Source organism: Magnolia sinica, chromosome 3 (assembly GCF_029962835.1).
Source record: "Magnolia sinica isolate HGM2019 chromosome 3, MsV1, whole genome shotgun sequence".
Classification (NCBI taxonomy): Eukaryota; Viridiplantae; Streptophyta; class Magnoliopsida; order Magnoliales; family Magnoliaceae; genus Magnolia; species Magnolia sinica.
This window is the reverse complement of record NC_080575.1, coordinates 32,851,358-32,865,235: the sequence shown is the minus strand read 5'-3', so window position 1 is coordinate 32,865,235 and position 13,878 is coordinate 32,851,358. Positions and strand designations below refer to the sequence as shown.

At 37.9% G+C, this 13,878-nt stretch overlaps 2 long non-coding RNA genes across 2 annotated transcripts; both read left to right on the top strand.

Moving 5' to 3' along the window:
• The first annotated feature begins 8,161 nt into the window (after positions 1-8,161).
• Positions 8,162-9,574, top strand: LOC131241502 (uncharacterized). Its single transcript, XR_009169071.1, has 4 exons — positions 8,162-8,249; positions 9,005-9,083; positions 9,182-9,319; positions 9,411-9,574. It is a non-coding gene; the product is annotated as an uncharacterized LOC131241502 (long non-coding RNA).
• A 1,027-nt stretch (positions 9,575-10,601) lies between these two features.
• LOC131241501 (uncharacterized) lies at positions 10,602-12,972 on the top strand. Its single transcript, XR_009169070.1, has 4 exons — positions 10,602-10,795; positions 12,510-12,584; positions 12,677-12,766; positions 12,848-12,972. It is a non-coding gene; the product is annotated as an uncharacterized LOC131241501 (long non-coding RNA).
• The last annotated feature ends 906 nt before the right edge of the window (positions 12,973-13,878 follow it).

Genomic DNA, 13,878 nt, shown 5'->3' with positions numbered 1-13,878 from the left:
AGAGAGGACTAGGGTTTTGAGAGAGAGAGAGAGAGATAGGGAGAGCGAGCAGAGAGGGAAAGGGAGAGGGAGAGGCAGAGAGAGGGAGGGAGGGAGAGGGAGAGGGAGAGCGCGCGCGAGACAGAGAGGGCCGGAGACGGAGACGGAGAAGGAGAGGCAGAGGGAGGGAGCGATAGAGAGGGAGAGAGGGCGAGATGGACAGGGAGCGGCAGAGAGAGGGAGAGAGAGAGAGAGAGAGAGAGAGAGTCACGTGAGAGAGGGAAATGACTTGGCTACTCAGACTGACACCAGCGCCAAGGGCTGGTGGTCGGTGTTCTGTGGGCCCCACCATGATGTATGTGTTTCATCCCTACCGTCCATCTATTTTTCCATATCATTTTATGGTATAAGGCAAAAAATGAGATATATCCCAATCTCAATTGGACCACATTATAGGAAACAGTGTTGAATGAGCGTCGACCATTAAAAACCTTTTTGGGGCTATATAAAGTTTTGGATCAATCTGATATTTTTTCCCTTCATCTGGGCCTGTATGACCTAATCAACAGATTGGATGTCAAATAAAAAGTACAGTGGGCCTTAGGAGGGTTTTAATGGTGGATATCCAATCACTATTGTTTTCATGTGGTGTGGTCCACCTGAGATTTATATCCCTCTAATTTTTGGTATCAAGCCCTAATATGATATTTAAAAATGGATGGACGGCATGGATGAAACACATACATCATGGTGGGACCCATAGAGCATCGACCACCAGCCACGAGTATGATGTCAGGGGCATAGCCAATCCGTTTCCCTCTTGGACGCCATACGGTGATGACACCAAGTTTTGTGGGCCCCACTATGATGTATTTGTTATATCCACACTGTCCATCCATTTTAAGATATCATTTTAAGTCATAAGCCAACGAATGAGGTAGATAAAAATCTATAGTGGACCCCACCACAGAAAACAACGGGGAGAGTGATTCCCACCGTTGAAACTATCTTAAGGTCCATCGTAATGTTTATTTGAAATCCGACCTGTTGAAAAGGTAAATATGAAGAGAGTTGTAATCTTCTTTAGATTGACACCTGGCCACTGAAACTATAATTTTCTTATGTTATATAAAGTCACTGGACTCCATTTTTAGCATTGCTTTCAAGAGGTAATTGCTTAAGAGAGAACCTCATGTTATTCATGTGTTTTATCCTCAGCCGTCTATGAGGACGATGTCTCCTTCGCTAGGTATGGATTCCCAGGATTGGTAACAGATTGGGTTGGCTTGTTGGATTTCATCGGGCTTACAACAGAATAACCGGTCCAAAATCCAAAACCGCATTGAGTCATTTTTCTGTTTGAATCGGGTTTATGAACAGATTGGATGGGAAAAAATGTTATGGTGGGCCCTACAAAATTTTTAATGGTGAAAATAATCATCCCCTATTGGTATTTATGGTGTGGTCCATTTAATTTTGGGATATTATTCATTTTGTTGGATAATTCTCTAAAATGATATCATAAACTTAGTTGGGCCCACCGTGATTGTATTTATCTTATCCACTCCGTCCATCCATGCTTTCAAATCATTTTAGTGGTTCAGCCCAAAATTGAGATATATCTAAAGCTCAAGTTGACCATACCATAGGAAACCGTGGGAATAATGTTTCCACACTGTCAATCCCCACTCTGTAGTCCACGTGAGCCTTGGACCCATCCCATTTTTTGATTAATATCTTAAAACAATCCGAGAAAAGCGTTAAGCGGTATGAAGAAAGTCAATCCATGACTCGGGTGCACCAAGAGCTTAAAAATAAACTCAAACTCAATCCATAACTTAGGTGGGCCACACCACATAATATAGTGGAGAGGGGTAACATTCATAATCATATATTGGGCCCACCTAAATGTGATTCACAAATCCAGCCCATTCACCCAGTGCTTTTATATTTTTTAGGATATCTTTACATAGTTTTAGATGATATGGCCCACCTGAGTTTCGTATACGGATGATTGGGTCCACTCGAACTTTGAATCTCCCTCACACTTTGGCTCAATCACAAGAAGTTTTTAATGTTGGATATTCAATCAACACCATTTCATGTGATGTGGTCCAAATACTTGGATGAATAGGAAAAACAAATTTCATATTGATCTGAAACTTGATCCCCAAAAGGGTTTCAACGCACATTGCATCCTACTCTGCCGTATCCAGTTAGCAATGACATAGTCAATGTATTTGGTTTATCCACACTGTCAATCCATTTTTCCAGATCATTTTAGTGGTTGAGCCCAAAATTAAAGCATATCTAAAGCTCAAGTGGACCATACCATTGGAAACAGTGGGAATAATAATTTCCACTGTTGAAATCTTCTTATGCCCTACAGTGATTTTTATTTGTCATTCAACCTGTTCAATAGATCACAAATACATGGATGAAGGGAAAACTAAAATATCAACTTGATCCAAAACTTCAGTGGTCTCCCAAAATTTTTCAATGATAGACGTTTAGTTTATACTATTTCTTATGATGTGGTCCACTTCAGATTTTTATAAGTTTCATTTTTGAGCTTATATAATAAAATTATATGTTAAAATAGATGAATGGAGTGGATAAAATGAATAAATCATGGTGGCCCCACAAGATTTACTTAGTACGCCTGGGAACGGATTGGCTACTCCCTTGACCAAGCCAATGGCCAGTGGTTGGTACTCTGTGGCCCCCACCATGATGTATGTGTTTCATCTATGCCGTTCATATATTTTTACAGATAATTTTACAATATGAGACCAAAAATGAGATATATCCAAATCTCAAGTGGACCACATTACAGGAAATAGTGTTGAATGAGTGTCGACCATTAAAAACATTTTGGTAGCCATAAAAGCTTTGGATCAAGCTGATTTTTGTTTTTTCCCTTCATCTGATCCTGTATGACCAAATCAACAGATTGGATGTCAAATAAATAGTACAGTGGGCCTGAGGAGGATTTTAATGGCGGATATCCAATCACTATTGTTCTCATGCGGTGTGGACCATCTGAGATTTATATCCCTCTAATTTTTGGCTTAGAGCTCTAAAATGATCTTTAAAAATGGATGAACGGAATGGATGAAACACATACATCATGGTAGGGCCCACAGAGCACCGTCCATGGTCCCGCCCAAAATTGGGCGAGCGCTCAAAATAGAGCCGCGCCCAATCTCCCCCCATTTCTCATGGTCCCGCCCTCCCTCTGCCCTCTCTCTCTCTCTCTCTCTCTTTCTCTCTCTCTCTCACCCCTACACTCTGCCCTCTCTCTCTCTCTCTCTCTCTCTCTCTCACCGTCCCGGTCCCAGACACCCCTAGCCTGGAGGCCGTGCGTCGCCCTCCTTCCGATGACGGTCTGACCTCTCTCTCTCTCTCTCTCTCTCTCTCTCTCTCTCTTCCTCACTTGCATCATCTCCAGATCTGGTAACTGGATTTGGGGTTTCAATTCGGAATCCCCAAATCACAAAATTTTGGATTCGCATCCCCAAATTGGGTAATTAGGGTTTCCAGATCTGGTTTTGAAATAGATCTGATTCGAATTTTAATCATAGCAGGATCCATGATTCATGCAAGGTTTGTGTCTCCTCAAGTTCAAATTTCTAACAATATTAGTGGTAAAGGTGGGTTGCATTTCACATACATTCATACACTAAGTGGTTACAGATAAAAGGATATTTTCCTTTGCTAAAAAAAGTTTCTTTTCTTCCTTTTATTATTTATTTATTATTATTATCATTATTATTATTATTATTGTTTTGTTTTATGTTGGTAGAGAAGAGGTGCTGAAAATGGCTTTCATTTCATTTTCTTTTCTTCATGTTTTTGTTAGACTTTTTATCTCACTTCATCCGTTTGGGTTACGTTTGTGTTGATGAAAATGGAGGCGATCTTTCTTATTACTCCATCTTGGCTGAAGGGACAATTAAATAAGTTGAGTGTATGCGCTTAAGTGCTCTTTTAGAATCAAATATGCTCCCCGACTGCGTGTTTAAACATGATGATGTGGATTCACATGTGAATTTCAAATTGTAACCTTTTGTTGCTAGAGATAATCTATTGTTTGTGTTGCAATCCTTGAAGATGAGGACAACTGAAATGAATTTGAATGCTATTTTTCTTTCATAAATTTTTTTTTTCCAAAAAGAGCTTTCTTTAAGCATTTTGTTGATGAGGAACTGTATGATTTGTGACCAGTGGCTTTGTAGAATTTCTATAGGTTTTCAATTCCGACAAGTGGGGCTCATGGTTTGGTAATCAAGACTATTGGTCTATGCTCCCAACTATACTCAATGGGACAATCTTAGCTTTTCCAATTCGAGGCTGACAGTTAGTTAAGAAGAGAAATACACAGCACTCTACATTCAACTTAAAGAAAAATTGCAAGATTGGTTCAATCTGGGAGATTATTAGGGCATGTTCCATTAACAGTGGGACACAACACATCAATGGCTGGGCCTTGGATTACCGAACCATGGGGCCCACCTGTTAGAATTGAGATCCCATGTATACCGTGCAAAGACTTGGGTCATTAATCATATAATTACTCTGCATTAAATGTCTTGTAGTTGCCAATGCACATATATTATGCATATTGGAACCTATGTCTATAAGATGTCTAGTATTGTTTAACTCTACTGTCTATCCTATCTTAATTTGCAGCTCTATGGTTTTGCATATAGAGGGCCTTTTGGTCACTTTCTGCACAAGTTGATGGATGTTAGTTTCAAGGGAAGGAAGGGCAATGCAACTGTTGATCTGAGATCAGGAACATTCATTTTAGTTTCAAATCTACTGTCACATTAACCTACTTTGTTCTGTTCTCATCTGCATTCCATAGATCTTCTTTTTCATTTATTTATTCTATCTGCATTGTGGTTTTGATGAACATATTTTATTGTAAGGAACCCGCATGTATACATCTCCACATGCATTTGATGGAGAAAGGACAAAAGAACAACTTTTTTATATCCTTCTATTTCATGGTGTGTGATAAATAATACCTTGCTCTCTCTTTGTTTGATTTTGAAATGTGACTAACATGGAACTTCCCTATTATGTGTGGATTTTGTACATGTGTCGCCCATGGTTTGTTGATCCATGCCATTGAACAAGTGTCTCTCATCATCAATGGACTATGCCCAAAAAATTTTCTCGGTCAGACAACACTAATCATTTGTTTATTTGCATACAAATACATGGGTAAGTGTGCTAAAATACCACATTTAAGGGCAAAGGGCCAAAGATTACTGGAAGGCTAGCATCCTCCAATTTGGAAGATTTTGGGGGCATGGTCCATCTTTGATGGGGCCGTGGTATTAATGGCTTGGATAAGCCAGCCTGGCAAACGTCATGCCTGACAGTGAAGTTCCATGTTAGTCACTAACAGAGAAGGAACTTGGACTCTAAAATGCAATTACCATTTTTTTCTTGGAAGGGAAGGAATATTACAGAATGACTGCAATACAAAAAAGAAGAAGAAGAAGAAGAAGAAGAAGAAGAAGAAGAAAAGAATGCAGGTTTCAATGAAATATGACTTTGTGTAGTCTTTGAATGTTGAAACTTACAGGGTTTCACTTGGGATCAATTGGATTGTATTGCCTTGCATTTCTGTTTCTCCCAATTGTACGAAGATCAATTCTTCTCCACCTCATAGATGTCCCTTTTGAGCATGTAATAAGGTACCGCATTTGGTTGGGACATGTCACAATGGGGATCTTCACATTGCCAATATGGTTAGCAGATTTTCAGTAGGTGGGCCACATTGTTTAAAACTTATGGCCTAAAAAATCAGGTTGTTTTACTCCTAGGTATGCCACAATATGGTAATCACAGGACTCAAGAAAATGGTTAGTAATAAAAATCCTAGGAAGAAAATGAAAATCAAAGAAATGATGATCTTGTCATAGAAATACAAGAACTTACAATCACATATTATGTTTTTCCTCTCCCAAAATGGCTTTCAGGCAAATGCAGACTGTTTCTCTTGTAATGTTTTCCTTTTGCCTGCCAACAGATGTTATCATGTATTTATTTCCAAGTGGATAAAATAAAAAATTTGATGTCCTAGTTTGTGTCCTTTATATATGTGGACATACTAGTGCATCTTTCCCACATGGTAGTGAAGCAACCATTTGTGGAAAAATTGAAATCCCTCATAATTTGAAAAAAATAAATAAATGTTGGCCAAAAAAGATTGAAAATTAAATAATCTTGACATTCTTGTGTTGTTTGTACTATTTAGGTACCAATTCTCTTGGAGGCTTATATTGGGGTTTTTGCCCAAATGTATCTTTGGTTCACATTTTCCATAATACGTCTGTTTATGATTTGACCAACTTTCAAATATGTATGTCCTTTTGAACCTTCCCTAATTGCACAAGTGGCTGAACCATCTCTGTATGTTACACATAATTTGTCATCCACTAGTTTCTATAAATGAAAATAAGAGGATTGATCTCAACAGCATGGTCGTCATGCACATAGACAAAAAATGCTTGCAATGAATGTTTATGAGTACTTAGTAATTTTGGAGTCCTTGGTTAGGGTTTGGGCTAAAAGTATGAGTGCTGGAGCTGACGCTTTTGGAGTCCGAACTCATTCTTTTCAAAAATAGAAAAATGAGAATATTAGTAAATATGGATTTTCTTGTTAAGAAGAAAATGAAAGATGGATTGAAAAAACATAAAAGAGATTTTTTTTTTCTTCTTCTTCTTCTTTTCTTCAAGAGAGAGAGAGATGGAGAGGTGAGAGTGGGGAAATCTAGGGAGAGAGTGGGCTTGCATCCATTAGTAGCTATCTATCATCCTTAGCTTTTGAACCCTTCCAGTGGGGTTGCAATTGGTTTTGTTTCACAATAAACCAAACTTTACAACTAAGCTAACAATGAGCTTCTCTCTCTCTCTCTCCATATATATATATATATATATATATGTTTTTATTTTATTTCTGGTTGTGGATATTTTGATCTGATTGATGAAGTTAGGTGTTTCTTGGAATTTCAGTACATGTGAGAAAATTCCTGATTTGGGTTTTCTTTTTTTATGTTAAAAATACAAGCAATCTCAAGCTACATATTGCAGAGGAGTGAAACAATTGTGGGACGAGAGTTATTTAATACTCTATGTGTCGATTGTGGGTTTTCTTTAGTTTAAACATTTTCTATTTTACCAGCCAAAAAACCTTTTTGCCCATGATCACTCTTATTATATGTGATCACAAAAATCTTATTTTTCTTGTCAATTTGTCACTTGTGTAGAACATCCAAAAATCAGCAGTGTCCACCAACAGGTGTTGCCTAGCTAAGTAAATTGGTCAACCTGATTTTTACAGCAAGTGATATTTGATGGGGTCCATCTTTTCAGGATGTTAGCAAACATGACAGGTTGGTGGGAAGGAGGGGACTGTGTGAATCATTTCTCTTATTCAATATGAACAGAAAAAAATCATTCACTATGTTAGCAATTGTGTATGGGATAGATCCAGGGATTTGCGCTTTTCATTTACGGTTTCTCAAATTTTGTAGCTTTAAATATTCTAATCATGCGTTTGCTCACACCATTGAAAAAAAAATCATGTGTTTGCATACAAGGCAAGGGTGATTTATAGCTTGTGGACATGCTCTTGCTTCTTCTCATTTAGGCACACATACACACATCCATCCATATATCCATATACATATATGGATGGATATAGCAAATGAATGTAATTTGAGAGCGAGTGATATGTATCAATTTTCAAGTGGCAAAACTAGGTTTTTGAGATGATTTTATTTGTTTCTTTTTTGATATTTACATTTGTTGATTATTTTTCCATGAATTTGGTACTTCAATAAGTGAAAAATGCAAGATATACTTAACTAATTGCACAAAGTCGTCAGCTAATGGCAACTGGTGCAAATGGAAGGAATGCAACTATACATTTTAACATGACAGTCAGTTGACTTAGGAGCTCACTAACAGAAGCCATGACCTGATTAAATTTTCTGAATTTTGCAAATTTTAGAAAATATATGAGAAGGTTTTCGCTAGTTCTGATATTTTTCTCTTATCATTTGATTATTTATTTATTGTCTTTTGAAAGACAGCTTTTTCTCTTGTTATTTGATTGGATAGTTCCATCTTTTTTCAAAGCATAAACTGTCAGATTGATTTTCTTTTATCCTTGCTGTAGGTATGATGGCCAACGAGCTCAGATTTTGTGCTCTTGCATCCCCCATGTGGGCTGGATGAATCACCATGGTAATAGAGATGGTGGAAAATAGGAAAGTAGTAGTCTAGCCTGCTTTGAGCCTCAGTTCTTATATGATCTTGATGCCTTGAGTTTGTGCTAGTGTGGCTCATGGTTCAGTTATCCAAACCACTAATATGATGGGTTTCACTGTTGATGACCCACACACCAAAGTTCCTCAAGATTGAAATATTCCAACCCTTCAATACCCAGCCAAGAAGTTCACATTTAAGAAAGAAAAAATAGTGATAGTTCCAACTCAATAGAAAACTGGCCAAATATCAATGACTAGGATCTGGCAATCTTGGCTTTTTTTTTTTGAGTGCATCACATCAACAATTTGAACCTCTGAACCATGTAGTTTGGCATGCTCAAAACTTGTGGTAGTGACAGATGTTGATAAGCCTTCGTACTTCTTTGTCATTTTACGTCTACTTATTTATAACATGTGGGCTTTTCTGTAGATTGGTCATAACATGTTCTAGTAGAGGAACCTAGTTCAAATGATGCTGGTTCTTCTGTTCTCATTTTTGGCCCCTTAGTTATTGGACCTTATCATAAAAGCTACCTTCTCCTATGGTCCATCTGCTTTGTATTATTTCTGGTTAGAGGAGGAAATGGAGATCCTTCTACTAGAAACTGCAGATCTTATTGTAGATTTCACTGGCGCAAAGCTGCAAAATATATTTTAGTTACTTCCTAATGAATTGTTTCTATTTTCCCATTAGGAGATTTTTTTTAAAACCATCTTGCAACTGATTGGCAGGAATGAACCTGGAATTTTAACTGCTAGAAAGGATTTAGACTACATTGGATGAGAAGAACTGTTGGAAGCCTTGAAGAGGGTAGGTGTTTTGTTTTGTTTTTTTCCCACTTACATGGAAAATTATAGTGTTTCACTAATTCAACTGTGTTCACATGTTCTCAATCTACCCACACATAGCAAAAGGGTACGTTTGAAACCGGTCAAGAAGATAGTAATGAAATTCCGGAGGAGTTAAAGCTGAGGTTGGCATACAGGGAAGCAGCTGTGGCTGTTCTTGCATGCTACAATCCAAATCCTCACCGTCCTTTCACTGAGGTCAATGCTAGAATAATTTCTTCATCAGTCGATAATTTGTTTCAAGATCAGAGGCTTATTTGTGTTAAACCACATCTGCTATTTGCTGCAGACTAATATTCGTTCCATTCGCAGCAAGCCAAATATGCGTTATGTTGAGACTCCTGGAAGGTTTTATTGAGGATGTCAGATTATGTTGAATCTATAGTCCGTGCATGTGCCCGTAAGTCTTATATGTCTCTTTCCTTTAATTACTCTTTTTTTTTTGTCCTTGTGCCGAACAGTTCACTGTTTAGATGCATAAGCCAATCAAATCATCATTGGCTTATGGATCTAGTGCATGCATGTCACATGTGCAGCAATGACATGGGTGATGGGGCATGGTACCTCCCATGCCTCCAATGGCTAAAGTAGCTCGTTCTACCCCCAAAATATATATATCTGTTACGTCAGGTAACTCATTCCGGATTGCGAGATACTCCCGATCTAAGGTCCGACGGTCCGGATCACTTCTGTCGTCGATCGAGCCTTTTCTGATCCATCTTGGCCATGAAACTGTTCGCGACCCGCTCTACATCAAGTATGCTTTCGGATAATGCTTCTCGTAAAATTTATCCTGGAATTCATTCCAAGTCTAAACATGTCCAACTGGAACCATCCGCTTAGCTACTCTCCACCACACACCAACTTCACCTTGAAGGATAAACGTCGTAAGTTTGACCTTCTGACTATCAGGGCAGTTCATAGCTTCTAACATCTTCTTGATTCCTTTTAGCTAATCCTCAACAATCAATGGATTGGAAGCGCCATTAAAAATTGGAGGATGCAGTTTAGTGAATTTTTAAAATAAATTCACTTCTCATGGTTTATCTTTGTTTAATTAACTATAGAAGAGTTTCTTGTCTGTGCATTGTGAAGCCCATCAAACTAGAGTTTGAGAAGGTTTATTATCCATACCTTTTAATTAGCAAGAAGAGATATGCTGGACTTCTGTGGACAAATTCAAAAAAGTTTGACAAAATGGACACCAAAGGTGACTCACAGATCTTCTGGACCATTTGAAATTGTTTTTTTTTTTTTTAATTTATAAATTTTTAAAATGCTAAACAAGCCTTTTAATTCCTTTTGTTTTGATGTGCAGGCATTGAGACAGTCATGCCTTCACAACTATCTTCTGGTAAAGAATTTGGTAACTGAATGTCTTCATAAGATTCTAATTGATCAAGATGTTCCTGGTGCAGTCCAGTATGTCAAGAACACCATTTTAGATCTTCTGATGAACCGCATAGATTTGTCGCTTCTGGTTATCACTAAGGTGACAGAATAGTACATTTGTCCAAATAGTGCTGCAGCTGCTGTCCAGTAGACTTCTTTATGATCCTATGGTTCTTTTATAATATTTGAATTGCTGCTTGATGAGAGCAGGGTCTCACAAAAACAGGGGATGATTATGCAGTAAAGACGGCACATGTTGAACTTGCTGAACGCATACGCAAGGTAAAAAAAATTTAACTTTTTTTTTTCACTTACATAATTCATATTTTGCATGCTTACACTAGCTATATTCAGGAAATTTATTCAGCAAAAAAGAAGAAGAAAGCAACAAAAATAGGGGTAAAAAAGATGGCTGCACAGAATAAGAGAATCGCAGATAAGCAGCAAGATGTTACTGCTGTTGACAATGAGCTGGCTAATCCAAATCACCCCATCTTTAGCTAATGGTATGATCGGGCATTAGTCTCTCAAGGAACATAAGAAAGGGAAACAGCATGATTGTAACATTCATATCGAGCTTGTTCAATCATATCTGCCAGTCTCCAAGGGTAGGGGAAACTGCCACACTAGCAAGCTATTTAAAGGACATGGACATTCATGTTACTGTCTTGCTTCCATGGTTGGTGTCCAATATGATCATCTTATAAAGATTAATATTGTTACATGACTGTGCAGATATCCTGTAACTGTTAAAGTATTATATGCTATAAATATATGCCTGCAAAATGTGTAACTGTGACATGTCCATAGAGACATCATAATTTACAATAAGGTGCTGCTTGGGTAGAGTGGGGATATTGCAATATTCACACACACACACACACACACACACACATACACGTGTGTGTGCACGCATGCGTGTGTGCGTTGTAGTTTTAGCTTGCTTTTTGGTAAAGAACGCAATGATTACCTTTTAGGTGTTTTCTTTTTCTGCAACAAGTGCACTCTCAAGAAAAGAAGTACCATGGCATACCGTAGCATTCACTCGAAACTAAACAGCCCCTAAACTTTTTCTTATTTATATAATATGAATGGCGCGTTTCCTAATATTTTCTTGTTTACTCCAAACCTTTGCTTAGTTGTTCCATGTAATGGCTCAATAGGCCCCAAGGTTGAGGGTTTGAGGAGTTGGTGCTAACACCATCAAAACTTATTTAATATGAATACAATCAACTAAAAACTTTGTAAAATTGTCATGCGATTCTTGCATAAAACATATCTAGATTCTAGACATGCAGGCCCATTTATAGAAACCCTCTTTATGAGCAGTTTGGATCCTTGAAATTGGAAACTAAAGATTTGAGTATAAATAAGTTTTAGTAAAATATTTCACTTTATAATTTACCAAAATCCACAATCTTGAAGGGCTAGTGGTTTGATGCTTCGACATAAAATAAGAAACCAATCTGTTCATGGTTCATGATATATGACTTGTGAGAGAAAATAGGAATAAATGGAATAAACCTATAGTGGAAGACATGATCCATGTGACAATTGGAAGCTGAGGCAATTATTACACCATATCTTGATCAGCATGCCTGTAGATGTGTGGCACAGTCATTTCCTGAACTCAATCCATGTCAGGTAACTTCTTACATGTATCTGACCAAACTTAAACATGATAACTTTTTCCACATTCCTCTAACCCCAAAACAAGCATAAAACCAACTCCACTTTCTAATTTAAGAGATGCATGGATGAGAGGATCTCTGCCCTATGCTTCCCATCTTAGTACTTCATGCTCATCTTCTTGCTCTTTTTTTAATATTGGAATCTGGTCTCTGATAAAGTACAGCTAATTGTTCTCATGATTTCGAATCAGTATTTATCTAAACAAATTGGATGTCATTCCTATCTTTGTTCTTACAGCAAGATGCATTTTTATTTTATTTTATTGCATGCTCTTATTTTCTGCTTGTGTGGTTGTCATGAAAAGCGGGATGCTGCCACTTCTCCAAATGTTGGGGATCGTGTTCCGTATGTTATTATTAAAGCTGCAAAAGGTGCCAAGGTAGTTGGTTATGTGATGCTTGTTCTTTGTGAGTTGTTTTTTTCTATGTTCGTTGGTAACGCTTTCAAATCCACTGGTTCATAATGAAACAGGCTTATGAAAGGTCGGAGGATCCTATCTGCGTGCTAGAGAATAACATTCCAATTGATTCCCATTACTATCTCGAAAATCAAATTAGCAAGGTGTTATTTGGTATTTCCTTCAAGATTTACTTCACTACTTTCTTTGATTGACCTGGTTATTGAGTATTTTCCATGTTACAGCCGCTTTTGAGAATATTTGATCCCATTCTAAAGAATACGGAAAAGGAACTTCTCCATGGCAGCCACACAAGATCAGTTTCCATTTCAACTCCTTCAAACAGCAGTATCATGAAATTTGCTAAGAAACAACTTTGTTACATTGGCTGCAAAGCTCTAATCAGGTAAATTTCCTACATTTGCTAAGTTATGGTCCTAGTGCATAATTGTCAATGTATCGTGTGTATGACATTCACCCCCTCCAATAGGTTGGTCCAGCCATGAAGATCACCTAGCACATAAATCGGGTTTATCCACACATCAGACGTGCCACACATGTACTATGGATCGGCTGAGTGGTTGTCCATTGTTTTTTGTGGTTTGGCCTACTTGATTATTTGATCAACCTGAAATTTGCATCAGGTGTTTTCATGGAGGTGCCAACCTTTTTGATTGGTTGGATCTTAGGCACGCTTGAAACATTGAATCTTATGTGCTGGTTGGTCAATAACCAATAGTCCAACTAGTTGCACATGAGACCTCGTGTGTATCATCGTCATCATCATAGCCTTCCCTCAGGTATTTTGGGTCAGCTTTGTGAATCTCGTTTCACCAATCAATCCTAAGGCTCTATGCTATGCAACTGAACAAGCCTTCATATACTTCCTCACCACCTTGATCCAAGACCTTTTTAGGTCTTCCTGTCATATTCTTTTTGAGGCCTTTCAACTCCTATCATTGTTCCTTGCTGGAGCTCTCTAGTCTTTGTTGCACATGACCGATCACCTCAACCTGCTCTTGATCATTTAATTTCTTATTGGAATTATTCTTATGCTGTTCCAATGATCTCATTTTTAATTCTATCCTTTCGTCCCAAGCATAGCCAGTCAAGTAGCTGTCTTATGAAAATTTCCTAGTTTCATTGACATAGGAGCTGATCAATTTCCTTGTTTCATAGACATTCCCATGATGAAGGGCTTGATCCAAAATGACATAGGAGTCGGGAGGAACACTTGTTTCATATACATCCACCGATGGATAAACGAACTTATATG